Source organism: Physeter macrocephalus, chromosome 12 (assembly GCF_002837175.3).
Source record: "Physeter macrocephalus isolate SW-GA chromosome 12, ASM283717v5, whole genome shotgun sequence".
Classification (NCBI taxonomy): domain Eukaryota; kingdom Metazoa; phylum Chordata; class Mammalia; order Artiodactyla; family Physeteridae; genus Physeter; species Physeter macrocephalus.
The window spans coordinates 44,166,237-44,190,201 of NC_041225.1; the positions used below are offsets into that span (position 1 = coordinate 44,166,237).

Consider the following 23,965-nt stretch of genomic DNA (forward strand, 5'->3'; position numbering starts at 1 on the left):
AAAGATTGTAATGAAGGAATCCTCTGCATACTTGCCTGCAGCAAAGTCATGCCAGTGCTGGTTGGGAGATGATTACTGAATCTCGCTTAGTGCAAAGCCTTGTCTTAGGAGGTGTGAGAGGTGCCCACTCTCCAAGGGGAGGGCTCGTTGGCCTGAATTTCAGTATTTTCTTGACTTTCATGAAAAGAAAAGGGTCCATGTCATACTTATAATCATTCTCTCCTCAGCGGCAATCCAGTGATGAAAAAAGATGTGAATAGGGAGGTTGGGAAGGCATAGAATCATAGACTTCTTATATTTGGTTCTTATTTTCTGAGTGATTTATCCAAGGTGACACAGTTAGATGGAAAAGGGCAAAATGAATACAGGGGCTTCCTAGCTCAGTGCCCCTCCCCCTCCCCTGATGCCCTGGGTAAATGCTCACTGGGAAAATGCCACCAGGGATTTTATTAACTGATGGGCAGTGAGGCCCCTGTGTAGAGCCAACAGTCACCTAAGAGCTTTAGGTAAAGGTGTCCCTTGACCATCCACCCTGGTTACTGGATCCATTATCAGTGTGCATAATCTCACTCCCATTGCTGCCTCAGCTGCGTGGTGATGCTGGACAGATCTTCATCTCCCCTCTCGTCTCCTCCTCACCTTACCGCTGCCCCCGACAACTCAGTCTCCCTGTGTCCTCAGTTTCCCCCATCTTCTTCTTTCCATCTATGGGAGAATAAGGGCCCCTTGTCTTTGCTAGAGGACACGGTGCCATCTGGGACAGAAAGAATCCTAGACATGGGGCCAGCCCATCTCAACCCAGAGTCAGTTCACGTTTGTTTCATCTTAGACAAGTGGGTTTGTCTCTCAGAACGATACCTCTGTATAAAACGGCAAGAGGCCCATCCACCTCCCAGGTCTGTGTGAGCCTCAGAGCTGGACCCTGGATGTGACAGTGCATTATAAGAGGTTCTGCACTCACAGGACAAATTGCTCAAGAGCCTGTGCCCTTCGGGTCCTCCTGGGCCTTTGCCCTTCTCTTTTCCTCTCTGCTGGCTCCTAAAGATGCCTGTTTGCATAACCTCCCACCCCAGCTTAACACACAAGTCACCTCGACCTGGCTAGCCACTCAAGCCACCGAACTACTTCTCCTTCCCTTCACCGGACTCACCCCAGCTGCTTCTCACCACTCACTCATCCCTAAAGCCCAGTCTCTTTCTGGAAATGGCTCTCCGAAAGGGCACCGGTGACTCCCCACCCTCTTTTTCTACCTATGAACACAGACTGACAAGGGATCTGGGAAACTATAAAAGCCCTTTGTACTCGGGTAGGAAGATTGTGAGCAAATTCTCTGCAAAAAAAATGGATTCCCATTAGGGTTTGTGTGTGTGTGTTAGAATTACATAATTAAAAAAGTTTCCGGGCTTCCCTGGTGGCGCAGTGGTTGAGAGTCCGCCTGCCGATGCAGGGGACGCGGGTTCGTGCCCCGGTCCGGGAAGATCCCACATGCCGCGGAGCGGCTGGGCCCGTGAGCCACGGCCGCTGGGCCTGCGCGTCCGGAGCCTGCGCTCCGCAACGGGAGAGTCCACAGCAGTGAGAAGCCCGCGTACCGGAAAAAAAAAAAAAAAAAAAAAGTTTCCCTCTCCTTCTCCCCTGGGATGGAGCCACGGTGGTCCCACCTAGGAGTGTCCCACTTACGCGCCAAGGCGGGGCCGAGCTCTCCGAGAAACACTACCCTCCGGAATCAGGGCAGCAGGCCAGGAAGAGGATTGGAAAGCATTTCCCCAGAACCACCGTCTGTGTAGCCCAATCTCCCTTAAACAAAAGCGGCACTAACGAATCCCTCCTCACCTCTAGGTTCTGCCTCATGCCCAGCATAGGCTTTGTGATTCAGAAAGCCGACTGTAGGGAAAACAGCAACAGCACACAAATTTCTGTAAATGTGCGTTACAGAGCACGTGTGTGTGACTTGTGGCTGGCCGGGAGAAGTGCAGGGTGGAGCCGACTCCACGTGCAGCACAAAGGCTCACCTTGGCAGACAGCTCCATGTATCCTGCTTCTCCTCATCGCGGGAGACACGCACACACGCACGCACACACACACGCACGCATGCACGCACACTCCAACCCCATCCCCCCAATCCTGAGGCAGTCCTATGGTGCAGCGTGTGGCTTGTTCAGGTGGGAGCTGTCCCCCCGCCCCCTCCCTTCTCCTCCTGACTCCTTTATTCCCCCTAGGGGGGCGGGGGGTGGAGTGAGGAGAGCCTGTTTTCTCTCTTGCTGCTCACAGTTCAGTGATTTCAATCGGTTGCAGTTTCCTTATCGCACATAAATAAAAACAAAAAGTTAATATCACCTTATGGAAAATCTGCAAAAGGGAGGAGGGGAAAAAAAACGATCCACAATTCTACCCACTAGAACCAACCTTTCATATTGTTATGTAAATTACCCTTAAGATCTTGTGCTCACCTGCTTTTGCCCTCTCTTGTCTCTTTCCTGCCTGCTCCTGGCGTGTTACCCTGGTTGTGATGGTGGCTCTGCCCCTCAGGTAACCTTGGACCTGGCTTTCTGAGCCTGTTTCCTGGCTCTACAGGATGACAATGCCCACCTCCTGACAGGGATTAATCAGGATAAGAGAGCTGCCCGCAATTTCTCCTTCCCTTTCTTCAACTTTCTCTCTTCTCTCCATTTCTTATTTTAAAAAAGGGGCAAAAAAAAAAATTAAGCTTATGTCTCATAAGCTTAATAACAGTGCTTGTGATACTGTTCCTGGTATAAACAAAAGAAAAATCTACTTTGAAAAGCATCTTTTGGGAATTCCCTGGTGGTCCAGTGGTTTGGACTCTGCGCTTCTACTGCAGGGGGCCCGGGTTTGATCCCTGGTTGGGGAACTAAGATCCCACAAGCCAAGGTGTGTGGCCAAAAAAAAAAAAGCATCTTTTTTTTTCCCCCCTGGTAGTCATCCAATTCTTCTAGAAAATCTGGAAAACACCGTAAACAATAAACAAGTATAACTGCTTTTACTGTTTTGATATCTTTCCTTCCATGCATTTGTTTATGTGGTTAGAATTATTCATTTCCCATAATTTGGTATTCTATTTTTTTCTACTTAACATTAGAATATAAGCATTCCCCCACCCCCAAGTTAACACAAAGTCACTGGCTGCCATTTTTAATGCCATTTTAATGCTATGTAACAGTCCACTGAATGGACATATAATTTCCTTATTGTACATTTAAGTTGTTCATAAAGATTCAGTGTTATAACCCAGGGAAGAGTAGCTGGTGCACAGAGCTTTCTCTGAACCTTGGAGTATCTCCCTAGCCCTCCAAATGGGTTGATCAAGGTATATAAACATTTTAAAGATTTGTTACATATTTTCAAATTGTTTTCAATTTGTATCGATTACACCAGCAGTTATAAGAGTACCTATCTCCTTGCACTCTCAAAAGCATTAAAGGTTGAGATTTTTTCCTAATCTTACTAATTTGATAAGAAACATTATATAATTTTAACTTGTATTCTTTATTACTAGTGATGTTAAACACTTCCTATATTTTCTAATCTTTTGCATTTTAGTGAATTGTCATATGAGTATGATTAGTTTATTTATTGAGGACTTAACCATTGGCCTGTCATTTGCTTTATGCTTTGTATTTTGAAGGGAAATAGACATAAACTATCAAGTATTTGTGGAGTGTCAACTATATATGATACTACACAGGGCATCGTGAGGGATAAAAAATGTATAAAAGTTCCTTCCATCAAGAAGTTTCCAGTTTCAGTGCGCAAACGAGTTGTAAAACCTGCAAAAAATTAAACGGTACAGAGACAGGTTCAGTAAAATTACACAGTCTCGCAAGGTGGAATGGAGCTGCTCTTCAGATGGTCAGTCAGCAATAACTGGACGTGGAAGAGCCCACTGGGAGGTGGAGCCATTAGGAGGGCTTCGCAGGACAGCGGGCATTTGTGTGACGTTCTGAGGGCTGGGGGGTAGGGGGCGGGGAAGCATGCCGGGAGACACACCAGGGTAAGTGCACAGAGGTGGGGAAAGAAAAGACATGTCCAGGGATAGTTAGGGAAACTACCTGGGATTGGGCAGTTTAAATGGTGAATTATGTGATGGAGAAGGAGATTTTGTCAGGTTAAGAAGTTTTCACTTACCCCTATGAGCGGTAGGAGCCGGTGAAGAGTTGAAAACTGTCAAATGGCTGATTTGCTCAATTAATGTTTTAAAGAAATGAAACTGGGGGGCACTGTGCAGGATGGGTGGGGGATGGGAAAGGTTGGAGCCTTTGCCTCTTGGCAGCCTCCCCGCCTCCATGATGGGAAAATGAAGGAAAGAGGAGGAGATAGATGCTGAAGCCGCAGGCGGTAGCCTAAGGAGTGAGAAAGCTTTGGACCAGTTACAATTGTGCATATGCAGTGGAAGATGTTTGCCCCTTAAAAGAAAAAAAAAAAAAAGCAGTAGGACTGGGTGGGGATAAGGTGAAATGAAACTTAAAAAAAATTCCCATGGTACATAAAATGTGGGTTATATAAGCAGATATAAAAAATAGTTTATTGTGAAATAGGTGCTAAATTGCCTAGAGCAGTAAATTTATTATAATCTAACAAATTCTAAAGAGGATTTGGAGCATATATTTTACACACACACACACCTGTGCTACAGTAAACAAAGAGATCAATGCAAAGAAAATCTAAGAGTAAAACAGAAAAAAAAAAAAAGCCAAAAATAAAGTTGTATCAGGGAAAAAACACCTACCAACCAGCCCTGTTGCAAATTCAGTTTTGAGCTTCCTGTAGGCCAAAAAAAGAGGAGAAAAGTCATTTGCAAAACTCATAGCATCTTTAAAACTTTTAAAAAATGCAATTGCCTGGGACAAATACAGTTTTTTGAGATGCGAAGATCTGAAAGAAATTCCTCCCTGAGTTCCTCCTTAAAAAGGAGATATTTCAAAAATATTGGCCTAAATTAGATTTTTCTTTTGAAAATATAGTTCCCTTAATCAGCTCTATCCCAGTTTGTAGAGTATGAAGACTGGTCCAAATACAAGTTTGTGGATTCTGATTCCTCCCTGAAACTGCCACGGGCTCTGCCCTCGGCTTCCTTCCTGGTTTGGATGAGCCAGGACCTGCCGAGGCTCTTGCGCCGCTTCACAGCTGTGGATGTTATTTTCTCCTTCCACGGATGAATGTGAGTCTTTTGAGAGTGTGCTCCCTGGAGAAGCGGTTCCTGTCTCCACAATCCAGGGAGGCCTGTCTGTCCCTCTCATTCACATGCCTTATTTTAATTCACTGCACAGCCATTGACCACAATCTAATATTCCTCTTCTCTGTGTTCCCCACTGCATCTTTAGGGCACAGAGCACTGCCTGGTATGGAGTAGGTGCTCAAAAACCTACTCATTCATCCTTTTTGAATGGGTGAATCCTGAGCTAGATGTCTTTTCTGAAATTTACCCCTTTATAACTCTGACCCTCTCTGTATTTCAGCCTGAACTGTGTTTTGAATAACAGTACAATTACGCTTACTTTCATTTCCATTCATTGGGCACCACTATGTGTCAAGCAGCGTTCTAAGCACTTTTTAGGCATTTACTGATTTAATCCTCCCCAAATTCTAGGGGTTGGTAATTATTATTCTCACTTCAGAAATGAGAAAACTGAGGAGCTAAGGGTTTTAGTGACCCACCCGTGGCTACACGGTTATGTGGTTGGGCTGGGATTTGAACCTCAGTGTTCCAGCTCCACGGTGCGGACTCACCCCCCTCCTACAATGCTGTCCCTAGAATATTCTGAATATTTCAGAGAATATGGGTCTTTCCTTTGCAGAGCTCACTGCACCACAGAGGCTGGCACATGTTAATTTGGGGAGAGAGGAGAGTGTGTGCGTCAGGGATGAACTGCCGAGGGGGACGTGCCTTCTCGTTGGTCCCAGGCCCGTCTGCAGGGAAGCAGGGAGCTCACTTCAGGTTGGAGCCTCTGCCTCTTGGCAGCCTCCCCGCCTCCTTTATCATTGTTTTGCTTTGTCAGAAAGAGAAATGGCCCAGGAAGGGTCTGGGGGACCTAGATGAGAAAAGGTAAGTAAGAGAGGATTCAGGAGAGTAGGTTGGTGAGGGCGGGAGACAACGCAAGCGCCAGTGATGGCATGAAAAACAAGGGAGCTTGGGCGTGCATCTCAGAGAGAGAGACTGGCAGGCAGGCGGACGGGGCTGTCATTCAACCAGCACTGAGTCACACACATGCCTTGTTGGCAGTGTTCTTAACAACGTGGTCCGTGGTCAGTGCTTGGCCTGGAGGACCCAGAAGGACCCCAGAGACTGAGACCTTCATTCACAGGAGGAGCTTCTTTTTTTCTGATAGTTTGTCTGTGAATTAAAACTCCTTCCCTACGTCTTCAGGTCCAGCCAGCCTAGAAGCAGCGATTGCTGCCTCTCAGAGGTGGGGTTGGGACTGGGCTGTGTGTGTTAGAGAGGGACGGTGGTCCAAGTCCACAGTGGCCACCTTCTAGCCATAGGACCCTGGACAGTTATTTCCTCTCTCTCTGAGCCCATTTCCTCCCCTATAAAAGGCGGATAGTTTGCTTTGTAATGAGAAAATGTCCCCATACATGTAATGATGTTATAGAACATCATACCTATGAAAGGGGATATTATCATCATCTGAGCAATTCTTGTGGATGCTTCTGGGGCAAGGCCATGCCCTCTCCAGAAACAGTGACAATCCCTGCTTACAAGGATAAGTATGTCATATTTAGACTGTATTTGTTAAAATCCTTAGACAGAAGGGTCTGATAATAAGAATGTCAACCAGAGAGCTGCCACAGGATTGGCAAGCTGGGCCCCTGCCTCTGGGAAGCCTACCTGCCAGATGGGGACCCTGAACGGGGACAACCATAAGGCTGATTCTGTCGAGCACTTTCTTGCCTCCTCGAGGACCATGCACAGATTGGTGGTCCGTGACTGTGTCCCTCTCATCCCTGTACCAGAAAGGTGAGAAAATCTCTTAGACCACAAAGAGGACAGGTGTGACATCTTCAGCTAAGTCCTTAGACTACGCTAAATTCCTATGCGTTACTAAAACATAGCGATGGTTATTCTGTGTCATTCTGTTCATTACCTCCACTCAGAACAACCCTTTGGTGGTGGACGTCATTACCCCTGTGGTTGAGCTGGGGACACAGAGATTCAGAAGACCAAGGTCATGCAGCTGGCTGAAGTTCATTCTCCATTGTCTCCTAAGCAAGTGTTCACAGAACTGCATGTGAGATTAAAACACTGCTTTTGTACCTGATGGCAATTACATGTGCCTTATGCCAAACGGCAAATTTCACCACAAGAGAATTCCAAACTGAATATTTTAGTAGATTTTACACAGTTTAGTTGTGACTTTACGTCTAGGAATATGGGTGTCTGATGGGGACTTTGAAGCTCAGTGCCCTAATGCACGTGCTGTAATTTGCCTATAAATCTGAGAATTAGGATTCCTGGGCTCAAAGGCTAACTTTCTCATTACCCTACAGAAGGACCCAGATAAATTCAAGCATCTGGGAACCAGGAGTCTTAGATTCTTAGCCTGGCAGGGCTCCAAGCTTCGTCATAACTATTCAGAACAATTTCTCTCCATGTCCCAACTTTCTTTTCAGGTGAGTAATACGTGAAATAACATTTATAAATCATAAGTCCTAAGTTACAAGAACATTTATAAAGACCTTGGGTGAAGATCTCTTAGAAAGGCACTGCTTGTAATAAAGCGATGCATTCCCAGCACCTCCTAGCTTCTTACTACTTGTGCAGGAGGTATGTTCCTAGAGCTGAATCATACAGGATGGATGCGGAAAAAACCCAGAGCTGTGCAGCCTTCACCAAGCTTTCTTTGTGTCCCCGCTGTATCTTATACTTGGCTCTTATTTTTTTCATGTATTTGTCAAACTGAATGCCATTTATTTCTTTACACACTAGATCTGTGAACCTCTTGAGGACACAACCTCTACCTTAATCTTCATTTTTCCTAGCATCTAGGGGAGATCTTTGGTATGTAGTAAGACCTCAGATATTTGCATTGAACTATAAAATAATTGTGTGTGCCATTCATCCAACCATAGGTACATACCTAGCAGCCCAAGTTTCCAAGGTACCAGTGATGGTGGGCCGGAGAATCTCTCTAAGGACAGAGAGAATCCTGTAGTGACAATAATAGTTTACCATCTTACTGTGCCTTCCAGCATCGATCATAATTTTGTATAGCATAAAGAATATGCCAGAATATAACCATTTGGCTTTTCCTCCAGACTTTAATGGTGTTAATCATGAGAAATAGCCACTTGGCCTACCAATGAGATGGTTAGGGCAGTTAGAGAGTCATCCTTACATATTTCTTTCTTGGTTTGTAGAGCTCGGAATAAATGTTACAATCATTTTCTTCAAAAAGGAAGGTTACTTAGTGGCATAATTATGGGTAAATCTTTATTTTGATTTCCATTCATATTGTTTGTGCAGTATTCTTTCACAAAACAAGAAAGATGAAAAGGCCTTTTGAGGCAAAAGCAATGAAATGTCTGTTTCTTGAAGCACGTGGCCAGAATGTTCCTGGATAAAGCACTCTGCACCCTTGTGCACCTTTGGTCTCAGGGCTAGAGTTCGGGGGCACCTGGAATAGCAGGTGTGCTGACTTTGGCTGAGGTTCCTATACAGGTAGAGTAGAAAAGGGAAAAAATACCAGGGTCGTCCCATTGTTTCCCTCAAACCCCTGATAAGGGCATGGTCCTTGTAGCAGGCCTCGGCCCAGGGGCTGCTAAATAGGGTAAACATGTCTGATTGTCTGACTATCTTGAGAAATTTCACCCCAAAGCTATTCCCCAGCACTGCTGGGAATGTCCTCTTCTCCCCCAGACAGCACTGTCGGAGCAGAACAGGACTGAGTGTTCTGGAGAGGAGTGGGCAGTGCTGGACATCATACAAGGGCTCCCTTCTGTTTTCTCAAGGACATTCATTTCTGCACTGGGAGGGAGCGTTGGCCGTCAGGGTGATTCAGGCTCTGTTGCTGTGTGAATCTGGGCAAGATTCTCAACCTCCCTCAGATTTAGGTTCACCATCTGTAAGTTGGGAGAGCTGGACTGGATGGTCTTGAAGGGTTTCCCAGTTCTTACGTCCGCACCTGGGTTGGGGTGACTGGGGTTGGGGTGACTGGTCTGTCCTGTGGGTGAGACAGCAGGGACTGTGGGTGCATCCACAGCAGGAGATCCAAGTGGTAATGTAGGCACTGGGGTCTTAGGTTCTTTATGTAACCTGGCCAAGCATCCACTTCCTCACTGATAAGACCAGGATAATGATCCCTTTGTTAATTCAAACAGTGTCTGTCCTGGGGTCCTGTTGAATGAAATGATGCTTCTGACACAAGTATGCTGGGGTAGGCGTGGGTAAGAGGTGTGTGCCTTCCAGGTGCTGGATGCTATGATTCTTGCCCTATGTACATTCACATTTCACAAAAATCCTGTGTGGTAAGTGTTCTTTTCCCCTCTCCAATTTTCATATAAAGGTAATAAAGTTCAGAGAAATTAAATGCCTTGTCCAAGGTCATCCAGCTCACTCAGTGGCATAACTAAGAAAAGAACGGGGTCTGGTTTTTTTCCCAACACTATTTTCTCTTCTAGTCCAAATGGACTCATTTAAAATGCCATTATTGGACCACATCAAAATTTAAAACTTTGGTGCACCGAAGGACACTATCAACAGAGTGAAAAGGCAACCCACAGGATGGCAACCTAGAGAATATTTGCAAACCATATATCTGATAAGGGATTTCTATCCAGAATATATAAAGAATGCCTACAACTCAACAACAGAATAACAACTTGGTTAAAAATGGGAAAAGGACTTGAATAGACATGTCTTCATAGACAATAGACAAATGGCCAACAAATACATGAAAAGATGCTCAATATCACTAATAGGGAAATGCAAATCAAAACCACAGTGAGATACTACTTCACACTGATTAGGATGGCTATTATCAAAGAAACAGGAAACAACAAATGTTGGCAAGGGTGTGGAGAAATTGGAATCCTTGTGCACTGCCGGTGGGAATGGAAAATGTTATGGCAGTTTTTCAAAAAATTATGATATGAGCCAATAATTCTGTCTCTAGATATATACCAGAAGAAGTGAAAACAGGGCCTCAAAAAGATATTTGTACACCCATGCTCATAGCAGCATTATGCAAAATAGCCAAAAGTGGAAGCCACCTAATTATATCTTAACAGATGAATGGATAAACAAAATGTGGTATATACATGCAGTAGAATATTATGCAGCCTTAAAAAGGAAGGAAATCCTGACACATGCCACAAAATGGATAAACCCTGAGGACGTTATGCTAAGTGAAATAAGCTAGTCACAAAACAACAGACCCTGTGTGATTTCACTTATATGAGGTACCTAGAGTAGTCAACTTAATAGAATAGAGGTCAGCAGGGGCTGAGGGGATGGGTATGGAGAGTTGTTTAATGGGTACAGAGTTTTGCAAGATGAAAAGAGTTCTGGAGCATAAATAAGACTAGGCTAATGACCTAACATTAGTCACCTTGTTGCTTGGTGTGTATATAAAAGGAGACCCAGAAACTGACACCATCATAATCTTGGGATCTTTAGAAAACTCCTCCAACTTAAATTAAGAATATTATTAAAGTGCCATCTTTCAAAGAAAGAAGATTTGAATAATATCAAGGACACGTCTGTGACTGCATTTTTGTGAAAGTGGCTGGAGGAATGATTATTAAATTTGGAGGTTCTGTTACAAATGGTCTGATTTAATGGCAAATGCATTATTCACCTTGTGGGGGAACGTGCGTCTCAAGGAGCTAGCCGCTGTCCTTCTGAGCAGTGAAACTGAGGTACCAGGAGAGGTCATGTGACTGCCAGTGGAAAAAAGAGTGCCAGACACATTCCTCTGAAGAAAACAAGCAGTGAATTCAGATGTCGGCCCCAAATGAACCACAAGAGTTGGCGCTTGAAATTGCAGGTTGATTTTTGGTGAAGCTGCCTCTCACAACAGGCAACTCTAAGTGGCCTGCTCTGAGGACAGCAGCAACAAGCTTTATTTAATTTATAAGAAAAGCTAATGCCACGCTAGAAAGCCAGCCTGTCATCAATGCATGTACACTAGCCCTGAAAGAAACCCTCTAGAATACTAACAGTGGTTATTTCTGGGTGATAGGATCCCAGATGATTTTTAAACTTTCTTTCGAAAACTATTTGGGGGCTTCCCTGGTGGCGCAGTGGTTAAGAATCCACCTGCCAATGCAGGGGACACAGGTTCGAGCCCTGGTCCAGGAAGATCCCACATGCCGCGGAGCAGCTAAGCCCGTGCACCACAACTACTGAGATTGTGCTCTAGAGCCCGCGAGCCACAACTACTGAAGCCCGTGTGCCTAGAGTCCATGCTCTGCAACAAGAGAAGCCACCACAATGAGAAGCCCGCGCACCGCAACAAAGAGTAACCCCCGCACTCTGCAGCTAGAGAAAGCCCGTGCTCAGCAACGAAGACCAAACACAGCTGAAAATAAATAAAATAAATAAATTTATTTTAAAAATAACAAAAAATGAAAACTATTTGGACAGAAGTAGAGTTACAGATGTAGAAAACAAACATGGTTACCAGGGGATGGGGGGAGGCATAAATTGGGAGATTGGGATTGACATATACATACTTATATATAAAACAGATAGCTAATAAGAACCTACTGTATAGCTTAGGAAACTACTCAATACTCTGTGATGGCCTATATGGGAAAAGAATCTTAAAAAAGAGTGGATTGGGCTTCCCTGGTGGCGCAGTGGTTGCGCGTCCGCCTGCCGATGCAGGGGAACCGGGTTCGCGCCCCGGTCTGGGAGGATCCCACATGCCGCGGAGCGGCTGGGCCCGTGAGCCATGGCCGCTGAGCCTGCGCGTCCGGAGCCTGTGCTCCGCAACGGGAGGGGCCACAGCAGAGAGAGGCCCGCATACCACAAAAAAAAAAAAAAAAAAAAAAAATAGAGTGGATATATGTATATGTATAACCGATTCACTTTGCTGTACACCTGAAACTAACACAACATAGTAAGTCAGGGACTTCCCTGGTGGCATAGTGGTTAAGAATCCTCCTGCTAATGCAGGGGACACGGGTTCCAGCCCTGGTCCAGGAAGATCCCACATGCCGTGGAGCAACTAAGCCCGTGCACCACGACTACTGAGCCCGCGTGCCCCAACTGCTGAAGCCCCCGCGCGCCTAGGGCCCCTGCTCCGCCACCGCAGTGGGAAGCCTGCGCACCACGACGAAGAGTAGGCCCTGCTCGCCACAGCTAGAGAAAGCCCAGGCGCGGTAACGAAGACCGAACGCAGCCAAAAATAAATAAATTAATTAACTAATTAATTTAAAACACATTGTAAGTCAACTATACGCCAATAAAAATTTTTAAACACAAAAAACAAACAAAAAACTATTTAGTATTTTTTACATGTTGTGTAGTAAGCATGTGTTTTAATGGCAGAACATAAATATAATCCAAAGTGTTTTTCACCATCAAAGGTCTGTGGATGGTTATCTAACATCTTCTAATTATGTTTTAGGTATGATTAGGCAAGAATACATGCAGAAACAAATCAATGATGATAGAAGTTAGAAATCAGATAGTGGTTGGGTGAGGGGCTTGACTGGAAAGGGGAACTCTGGGGACATCCCAAATGTTCTCTCTCTTGTTTGGGTGGTGGTTACACAAGTGTATAAGCAGTTGTCGAAACTCAAGGCACTGAGCTGGTAAGATCTGTGCATCTACTGCATGTTAATGATATTGCAATAGACAGCAGGAAACCCAGGATAAAAAAGAAAACATGCATGCAAACAATCGCAGGTCTGTTTTGCATTGCTGGCAGCTGGTGTGCCAGAAGACAGCCAGGGACCTGTGCCAGCCAGCACCGGGCTGTCACCCGAAGCCCAGCAAGGTCCCCAGAACCCCAGGAAAAGTGCTCATTGAGAGCTGCTGGTCGGGGTGCATGCTGCTAGAAAACTTGTGCTGAGCAGAGAGCGGAAGAAGCTGACCCAGGAAGTCCAGGCCAGCGTTGGCAGCTGAGAGGTGGATGGTGCTGGCAGGGCAGGGGGCAGAGGGCCTGTGAGGAGGGCCATCTGGTGCAAGGCCTTTGGAGCACTGCCATGGGCACTGCTGACTCTTGTTGGACCTTAAATGACAGAACAAAGCCTGGCTTGACCAGGCCTGCAGCCCCGTCTCAGCACCAGCACCAGCACAGAGGGTGGCTGAGCAGAGCTGGGTGTGTGTGCAGGATTGATTTTTCCATTTCCTCCTTGGGGCTTCTGTGACCTCGCAGTGATGTCGTTCTCCTAAGAATGCATAGCCTTTAATGGCCTTATTATTCACCTGTTTCTTAATAATGTGCTGGTTTGTGATATCTCTGCACAAAGACCTACATCTCCCTAGCTAAAAATGGATTTTTTTTCCAGGGGCACCTGGAAGTGAATAAATCTCAGTGTCTCCTTTGCAGCCCGGGGTTAAGTGTGAAGACGCTGTAGTCAGATAGGCCTAGGTTTGAATCCCATTACCCCAAGTAACAGTTGTGTGACTTTGGATAAGTTTCTCAGCTGTGTGTACTAAGCCTCATTTTCCTCGTCTGTAGAATGGGGACATAGATCCCACCTCAGTGTTGTTGGGAGGATTGAATAAAACAATGCATTCAAACCTCTTAACAGTTCTTGATGCATAATGAGAGCTTAATGTTAGCTGATGTTGATGTTAAAAGGAGGGGTTGTAATACGTATTTTACTATCAACAGATCCTTTTTAATGACAACATAGCAGTAGCAAAGCCACCCCTCCAGAGGCTGAAGATCTGATTTGGAGCTCGCAATCTCCACTCATCATTCAGAGCTTTTTAAGAAGCTGTCCCTGGCCAGCTGGATTTCTGCTTTCAGGACCCACTCTGCTTAGCTGCTTTCTCAGACTATCTGCTTTTTGCTTCTTGCAATGTGGGCAGAACCTGCTGGAGGGACTTTTTTTCTTGTGCAGGTATATACTCAGTATGCCCATGCGAACTAGCACTGCCTCATTAAAAATGGGTCTTGGCTGTGCTTGGCCTGATGCTTACTTGGCATTTTTAGTGTGGCTCAACCTAGCACTTGTTTTGCTATTTTTTTTTTTTTTTTTTTTTTTGCCAAATTCTGGTGCTTGCTCCTAATTCTGTTTTGCATTTCAAAAGTGTTGCTTCTGAAAGTCCCCTCTGGCACCATGGTCACCCTGGTCCTGACTTTTATCTTTTAGCAGCTCTGGGCACTGTGCCTGTTTTGTGTTCCATCACCACTGCTCATGCTGTGACAGATTCTCTGATTATATATTTGACCTTTTGAATGATTGATCTTGGAATCTTAGCCTTTAAGAGTCTGTGTCTTAAATCTGTTAGTTCATCTGTATATTTAAAGCACTCACACTTGCTCTTAATCATTTTGGCTCCATAACAATGAAACTTCCTCTGGTTTCTATATTTGATACTGTGTGTTCATTTGGAAAGCTAGAGGTGAGTAACCTTGCTTTTTATAGGCTGCCTGGTGACCACAGTAGGAAACTGGACATATTATGGGAATGGGGAAAGCATTCATGGTATAAATCCTGAGTCCTGGTTTCCAGTTCTTAGCTCCAAACTTAAACCACATCAGCAGTGAAATTTCAAGCACTCTATTGTTTTCATGTGATGGATTCTACTCCTTATGGTGCAGACTCTTTGCGGGCAGGAGTTATCCACTGGAAACCTTACCCCCACGGTTATGTGTTCTTTTTTTTTTTTTCAATCCTATTCTATTTATTTATTTATTTAAATTTTATTATTTTTTTTTGCCCACACCACGCAGCTTTCGGGATCTTAGTTCCCCGACCAGGGATTGAACCCGGGCCCCGGCAGTGAAAGCACCAAGTACTAACCACTGGACCACCAGGAAATTCCCCTGGTTCATGTGTTCTTAAAAAAGAAAAAAAATTGAATGCCTCAATATGCCAAGTGGTAGGTATTCAGATGGATAAATTTCAGATGAATGAATTCCCACAATGAGCTCAGAACACCTTACAGACAGCTATGCACATAGGCATTAACCTCCCACTGCACCCCACCCCACCCTTGATCTCATTTATTAGGATTCCCTGGGTTTTGAAGGCCCACAAATTACTTCCTTCCATATATGGAAACAGTACACTGCTTATAATGATAAACAAAGTTTATAAAGTGAGAACCAATTAAATTATAAAATGCCAACAATGCTCTGTTAGCGGTAATTCTATCATCAAAGTTACAGAATACCTCCAGGGTCCTAAAGCTACACTGGAAGCAGGAGGTCTCAGGGCCACTGTGGAAGTTCACCGCGTGGCCTGGGGGCCTACGCTACTTCTGATAGTAGAAGCAGTCTGGAGTTTGTCAATTATTCACACCTGGTGAAGGCTGAGCCTGTCAAAGCCACATGTCCCCGTGACCCCTGCAGAGGCAAACCAAGCACTGCCGGTGGTGGTGTCATCTTTAAATCAGTGTTTCATATAATATTTTCTGACGCTTCTAAACCAGCAATCGTGGAAGATGAGATTACGCGTTTCCTCTTCCCTTAGTAATCATTCCCCGCTTGACTCACTCTATTTGAGATTCCAAGGTCATCTCTACTGAAAACCTGTCCAGAAGGTCACCAGTGGAGGCCTGATTACCGAGCCCTTTGCCTTCACCTTCTCAGTTCTTGCTGGTTTTTTCCTCTCCTGACCATTTTCACTTTTTGAAACTCACCTCTCAAACTGCCGTGACACGGTGCCCTCCGGGTCCTTGCCTCCCTCTGTGATCTCGGGCGCTGTGCAGATGCTGTGAGGCCCGGCCATTCCCGTCTCTATCGTCGCCCCTAGAAAGCCCCTCCACTTGCCCCTCAGCTGTCAACTCTGTTTGGTGGCCCTCACATGTAAAGGGAGGGAGAGAGGCCGAGGTTAGCCTGCGTTCCGCCCACCCGATCTCTGGTCTTGATCCCAAATATCATCCCTTGGCTCTGGGGCCAGTGAGACACCCATCAGAAGCCTCTGCTTCTTCCTGTTTTCCCTTTCCATTTATTTCTGCTTCGCCACGGGCTGGAGACTGAATATGCACCATCCCCGACCCGGGTCGCACACTCACCTTGTGTGACTTCCCCACGTTTGTCACACCTCCAGCTGGACATTCCTAGTTCAAGGCCTTGTCTTGCTCCTCTGCCAGGGCTGTCACATTCTTTGTGGCCTCCCAGCAACGCCCCATCCATCTATCCACCGGAAGTAGATTCCTTACACATTCTAAGGCACAAACAAAGGTGACATGGCTGTTAGTATAATGACAGTTCTCCCCTCTTGGGCTGGCATCCAGGGCATCTCACCACCTGGCCCCGCCCTGACACCCAAGCTGCCCTCACACAGCCCTGGACAGACTGGCCCGCTGACTTCTCTCAGAAGGCTCCCTTGGACTTCGCTCCTCCGAGCTTTTGCAGATGCTGTTCCCACTGCCTGGAAAGCCCTCCTCTCTCCTCTTTGTCAACACATTATCTGTCCCTCATTTCCATTGGGAAGCACCTAAACTGAAATGACACCTCCACCCTCTGCCGTCCCAGCACGCTGGCTCTCTGACTCGAGTGACACTTGTCCTTTTGTTATGGCTGCTTGAGCCCATGCCCAAGAGGACGGGGACTCATGCATCCTGGTTTTGTTATTTTTTTTCTTCATCTACGTCTAATGGACTCGATGCATTTGTGTTGCATGCCTGGTGTGTGCATGAAGAAATGAGATGACTGCCAGGTCTTTAATCAGCTCCAGCAAGAACCAAGCTTAGCAAGTACAGAAAACAGTCCCTCTGTGTGTGTGTGTGTGAGTGTGTGTGTGTGTGTGTGTGTGTGTGTTTTAAACTCTTGGATTCCAAATCTTTGAACAGAAAATTATTCGCATCAGACTTTGTGAGGTGTTGTTTCACCCCGAAGAGAAAATGGGAAAAAATTTTAAATTGTATCTATTTTAAATTAAGTGAGGAGTACATAAAACATTTTTGTTGGGGGAGGAAATTCAACTAAAAACTAAGGCTCTAAGTCAGATGCAAACGTTCTTTATCTGCGCTGTCCAGTAAGGTAGCCACTAGCCAGTTGTGGCTATTGAACACATACAGTGTGGCTAGTGTGTCTGAGGAACTGAATTTTAAATTTTATTAGTTTAAATAACCACGAGTGACTGGTGGCTACCTCATCTCCTCATCCCACGCTGGAGGTAACCACTGATGACCCTGCACTGTGTGTCCTTATGGGTCTCTCTTTGTGCATTTACAGCGTATTTCACACACATATTTGCATATGTGCCAAGTTAGTTGGGCCAGTAAGTGTTTCCCACAAATGTCATCATGCCATATGAGTTCTGCAGCCTCCTTTTAAATTAGCAGTGTGTTTGAAGAGCTATCATAGTGGTGGTCTCAGCTCTGCTTTATTCATTTCAGCTGCTGCAGTGTCTGTTGCATGGATGCTCCCTGGTCTATTTAGCCAGTCTCCTATCGATGAACATTTAGGTTGTTTCCAAACAAAGCCACCAATCCATTCTTACCTGCTTTCTCGTGCATCCGAGCAGGTGCAGGTACTGAGAATGGGATTTCTGAACCAAGGGGAGGAAACGTACCAATATTCCATCTGTGGCCCTCCCAGCCCTGGTTCACCTGGACTGAACATGTAGGGTCAGGGCCGACATGTCCTGCGAGCCCCTGTGTCTGAGACAGTGCAGGGGAACCGTTATTACTTTTTTGTAGGAAGCTGGCAGCCGTGTTCTACTCTGATCTTTGTCCTCACTCCGCATGCTGAGAAGCTGAAACCTAGATTTTATCAAACAGGCTGTGATGAGCTCTGAAAATACTGAGACATTAATAACAATTTGAAGGTGACAGACACAGACAGCATTCATCTGCGAGCTGAGTTCACTGCAGACTTGAGGACAACCTGGAATGTCAAGTGCCTCATATTTAGTTAGAGTTCCCAAACTGTGATCATTAGACCCATCTTGGGACACAAATATAAGATAAATGGGATTAAAGGTCCATGTATTTGCTTGCATTGGATACTGGACGTTGAGCAATGAGTAAAACAAAGATTCATTGTACGATCTGCCCCAGAGTCACTTTCGAAATGAGGGAGAGGAGGTCCAGGCCTTGGGAATGGCTGGGAGTCAGTGTAAATTAAAGTGAGAAGAGAAGCCGTTGCCTGCTTCTGGTGGTCACGGTGTATCTCATGCAATACTCCCTCCACCCACCCCAATTTCAACGCATGCTGAAATAAAAATTATTAAAGATGCCACACCAAGTTTTTTTTCCCAGTGGTGATGTCAGATTCAACCCTGGAGGCGTTAGTGATGGCTGAGCTGAGATGAAGAACGGAGGAGGAAAGTGGTAAACAGCCCGTAACCCCCTTTCAGTTAGAAATGTCCCACCACAGCCAGGAGTGGGAATGGGCCCCTGCCCACCGAAGAGCTGGGGACAGAGAGGAGTGCAGGTGAGCACAGGAGAGGGGAGCAGAGGCTCAGCGGGGACAGGCCCTGCTCGCCAGGCTTACAGACAAGCAAGATCAGGGCGGGGGGAGCTGCAAATACCCATACAGCATTCATGGAAATGAAAACAAAGGAGGAAATTCACTGTGGCTTGATACGCCAACAGGTCAAGCGGTTTTCTTTTCTCCACCTCTCTTGTCCCAATTTAATCATAATTTTCATAGCTTGGGCCATACTGCGGATATAGTTTAGCACATATATACCTTTCTCATTAAACACTCCATCCTAGGAAATTTTCCATGCTGTCACCTAGTCTTCAAAAGTATGCCAGTGAGGTTTGCACTTAAATTATTTATTCAAGTACATTTCAGCCAGCTGGCTAAGTTTCACTGGGTTCCTTTGTTGACAGATGTCATGGTGGCAGTGTATGCTGTGCTTACGGTTAGTAGACATCTGAAAAATAGAATGCTGATGATGGAAGGCTTCTCTCTGTTGTTTGCCCTCCAGATTTATAACCGGCTTTTGGTGCATTGATTTTACTGGACAGTGTTCAGACTCTGGCCCCAATCTAACTTCTTTCTCATGGCTGGTCCCAAACCTCACAAGTCACTGTGGTGATGTGATATTACTGATACTCTCACTCCACAGTGGCAGGAAGAGTTTCTGATCCCATTTCCAGGACCAGTGTGGGCAGGGAGCCACCACTGGGGGTGAGGCATCCCCACTTCTGTCACTAATTCCAAGCTCTGGACTCCCGTCCCCTCCCTGTGCTGTCGGTCACAGCTGTGTGCTGTTCTCATTCAGGTTTGGCCCGTCTGTCTCTTCCTTTCTCTTTCTTTTCCCACCACCCATATTTCCCTATGTCTTGGTTCCAGCTCCTTTTCTTGATGGCCTTCCTTCTTCTGCTGTCTCTAAACTCAAATTCCAACGGCCAGATTACTCTTGATGGGTCTTCCTAGAACACACTAGTTTCATCCTCTATACCTCCTTTTCAACAAACCCTTAAATAACTCTCCCTCACCTACAAGATAAAGTCTGGAGTCCTTACCTGGGCAGTCAGAGCTTCTTGTGTCCTAAGGACTTGAGAGCCTTCTGTTTGGAACCTCCTCTCCAGCTACCCTTGGCCATTTCCTGTCCCTGAAGAGGCAGTCCCTGAAGACTCAAGACATTCTTGAGTCTTAAAAATATTCATACCTCTTGACTCAATTTCTGGAAATATATCCTAAGGAAATAATCCAGAAAGTGAACAAAGCTGTAATGTATACACACTCATTTCAACATTATTTTTTTTTCAATATTTATCTATTTATTTATTTAGGCTGTGCTGGGTCTTAGTTGAGGCATGCGGGATCTTTAGTTGCATGTGGGATCTTTTAGTTGCAGCATGCAGGCTTAGTTGTGGCATGTATGCGGGATCTAGTTCCCCGACCAGGGGTTGAACCCGGGGCCCCCTGCATTGGGAGCACAGAGTCTTACCCACTGGACCACCGGGGAAGTCCCAACATTATTTTTATTTTATTTTATTATTATTATTATTATTTTTAATTTTTTTAAATTTTTTGTGGTACGCGGGCCTCTCATTGTTCTGGCCTCTCCCGTTGCGGAGCACAGGCTCCGGACGCGCAGGCTCAGCGGCCATGGCTCACGGGCCCAGCCGCTCCGCGGCATGTGGGATCTTCCCGGACCGGGGCACGAACCCGTGTCCCCTGCATCGGCAGGCGGACTCTCAACCACTGCGCCACCAGGGAAGCCCCAAAGTTATTTTTAAAGCATCAAAGTATAAACAAGATAAGTGTCAAATAATATGGAAACAGTTCAGTAAATGATTATAGATCTTCTCCCTAGAATTTTAAGCCACATTAACAGTGGTAATTATGACGACAATTCAGCAACAGGAAAAATGCTTATGAAATAGGATGAAGGGACCAGAGAGTTCACATTTATGGAGCACCTACTGTGTACCAGCTCATGCTAGGTGCCTTACTCATCTCCCACAGATGGGGAAACCAACAGAGGGCTTGGATGACCTGAGGTCACACAGCTTATAGTCCCAGTTGTGCTTAATTCCAAAGCATGTTCTTTCTATGCTATAAAACACAAAACTGTATCTATGTGATACAATTCCTATTTGGAGTAACAATACTGAGGATGAATCTTTTTAAATTGTTTTCTGTGAATATTATTTAAGCTATTCAACAATTTTATTGCATGCCCATTCTACACTGACAGCTAGATGGCAAGGAGCTAGCTCCCAGGCAAGCTTAGGCTCCAAAGCCATGTCTATACATAATCTTTTACTTAACAGTTTCTCTTGCCTGGACTGCCCCTCCTCCTCCCCTACACATCCTTTAAGGCTCTGCCTAAATTCTACCGCCCCCAAGAAGTCTTCCTTAACCAACCCAGCCTAAGGAGCATGCACTCTCCTTTGAGTCACTATAACACATGAAACTTTCCTTAAGAAACATCAGTACACCCAGGCCGGCTTATATTTTATTAAGCGATTGTGCCTTTTCTCTGCAGCTAGACTGGAAGAGCCCCGAAAGCCAGACCTATGTCTTGTTAATGCTTCATATCCCCAGGAAGCCCTGGGTACAACTGAGGCCCATGATAGGTATTCAATATGTATGTTGGTAAACCTTATTTCTCCCACAGTTGAGGCTGTGGGAGAGGCTCTGGCATGACACTGGTTCTCGTGCCCCCCATGAGTAGATCAGAGTTCTCTGTCAAGTTCCTCTGCCAGTTACCACCTCCGCTCAAAAGGAGGTGAACTTTGCCTTTGTTATACGCCACCTTTTAAAAAACTTCTTATTTTGAAATATAGATTCATAGGTAATTGCAAAGAAGTGTGCAGGGCGGGGCCCCTGTATGCTCCACCCAGCCTCCTCTAATGTTAACATCTTTTTTTAAAATTAATTAATTAATTAATTTATTTTTGCCCGCATTGGGTCCTCGTTGCTGTGCGCGGGCTTCTCATTGTTGTGGCTTCTCATTGTTGTGGCTTCTCATTGTTGTGGCCACGGGCTCTAGGCATGCGGGCTTCAGTAGTTGTGGCTCTTTGGCTTCAGTAGTTGTGGCTCACAGGCTCTAGAGCACAGGCTCAGTAGTTGTGGCACATGGGCTTAGTTGCTCCGCGGCATGTGGGATCTTCCTGGACCAGGGATCGAACCTGTGTCCCCTGCATTGGCAGGCGGATTCTTAACTGCTGCACCACGAGGGAAGCCCCAATGTTACCATCTTGTACAACAATAGTTCGGTATCAATACCAGGAAACTGACATTGGTACAATCCACAGAGCTGGTCCAGATTTCATCATCAGTTATACATGACTTTTAAAAAATAATTCATCTTAGAAATTATCTTTTTCTACTTGAACACATTTTCTTCATATCCCTGCCTACCATAATTACTCTTGCTTCAAATCGTCATACATACTATTGCTCTGAAGTCAGAGGGCCTTCCTTGTTCTGTTCCTGGCCCTGTTCCCTGCGCCGAGTGCTCTTGGGCAAATTAACTAACCTCTCTGAGCGCTGGTTTTCTCCCCTGTAAAGTGATAATACCTCATGGGATTTTTTAAAAAACTGTAGTGCTTAAGTTAGGCATGTGATATAATAGGCACTCAGGAAATGTCAGTGTTTTCTTTCTACCCTCTTGCTACATGGAAAGCCCTCTTTTTCTCACAATTGAATGGAATCCTTTTATAAATAATGTTCGAAATTAGTCTCCTCTGACATGTTCCAATTCCATCTCTCAGCAATCCTGCTCTGTGTATGTGTGACATTTAATTAGAATGATGCTGATTACACGGTCCACATTCCTGTTGAATACATTTTCATTTCTATTTTTACTTATCAACAATATATGGTATTTGAGGACTGAGACCTCAGTGCTTCAATTTACAAGTCAACAAGCTGGATAAGAGCCTTTGTTTGGTGCCATCTGTAAAACAAGAATACTTGTATCAACCTCATAGACTTTTGTAAAGAGTAAATGAATGAATGCAGGTGAATCACTTAGGGTGGTGCCTGGCACAGACCAACTGAAAACATGGTAGCTGCTGCCGCTGGTCAGGATGACCCCTGCTCCATTGTGTTTCTACTCAGAGATTTCTCCTTGGGCATTCTAGAGGGGATGTGTGTCTACCTGGATTTGGATTTAGATTTCTTAACAGCTGTTTATGCTTCACACTCCAAGTATAGAATGAAACCAAAAGGCTTTAAGGGCCATTCTTGCTCTGAAATTCCATTTTATTCTATCTTGCCTTCTCTCTCCTAAGTTAGGGAAGAGATTTTAATAAAAGTTATCATAGTAATATCGATGATGATAACAGCTAATATTTTTTGAGTGCTTATTATATGCCAGGAACAGTTCTAAGAACTCACTTGTGTTAACTTATCAAGTCTTCACCACAACCCTATGAAGTAGGTTCTGTTGTTCCCATTTTGCAGATGAGTAGCCTGAGTCGCAGAGAACTTGAAACCTTGCCTAAGTTTGCACAGCTGTGAGAGCTGGGACTGAGGTTGGAAGTCAGGCTGTCTGGTTCCTGAAAATAGTTGGGATACATTTTTCCTGCTGTTAGTGTTTCCAAGAGACAAGGAATGGAAAAACATTCTGTTTATTTTTACCTATTACTCGCTGGAAGTGTGGTACCCAAGCCCAGGGCAGCTTACAGTTAGTAAAGAATAGAAGCCCTGACATTAAATCAATTGGACACATTTCTCTGTTTTTCAATCCCCACCCTCAATTAAGGTGGCAATCAGATTAGCCAAGATTGGCCGGAAAGCAGTGAGCTTATTGGAAGTGAGGTAGTTCCAAAAGGTCAGGCTACTGACAGCTACTGCTTGTCTGTGAATTCAGACACAGTCTGGTCCAAACTGTCTCCCCACGGAGAATTCAGCTACTGTTTAATTCCACTTCCAATAAAATCTGTCTGGAAACTCGGACTCTGCCTCGTTCCCCAAACACATTTGTGTCAGCACCTGCTCTTGGTCTTTCGATCCCGAATCTTCCCTGGACAACGAGAGATGGGTCCTGGCCCTACAAACGTCCCCTCCACCGCACTACTGTCCCCACAGCCACATGGCGCCGTTTGATTTCCTTATCACCGATAAAACCAGACCAGGCTCTGTCTGTACGATTCCTGGCTTTAATTATCAAGGGCAAATCATTGCATCATTCAGAATAATGAAAAATTGGAAACAGCAATGGGAAATGATTAAATAAATCGGGGTCTTGTCAAAAGATGGAATAGTAAGTAGCCATTAAAATGAGGTTCTGAAAAATATTTAATGAGACAGTAGATACTCACAATATAAGAAGAACATAGGTTTTGTTTTGTTTTTGTTTTTGTTTTTTTTAGGTACGCGGGCCTCTCACCGCCGTGGCCTCTCCCGTTGCGGAGCACAGGCTCCGGACGCGCAGGCTCAGCGGCCATGGCTCACGGGCCCAG

The 23,965-nt window shown here is 45.3% G+C and overlaps 1 non-coding gene across 1 annotated transcript; it reads left to right on the forward strand.

Annotated features, from left to right (window-relative positions):
• Positions 1-2,796: 2,796 nt before the first annotated feature.
• TRNAR-UCU (transfer RNA arginine (anticodon UCU)) lies at positions 2,797-2,869 on the forward strand. Its single transcript has one exon. It is a non-coding gene; the product is annotated as a tRNA-Arg (tRNA).
• The last annotated feature ends 21,096 nt before the right edge of the window (positions 2,870-23,965 follow it).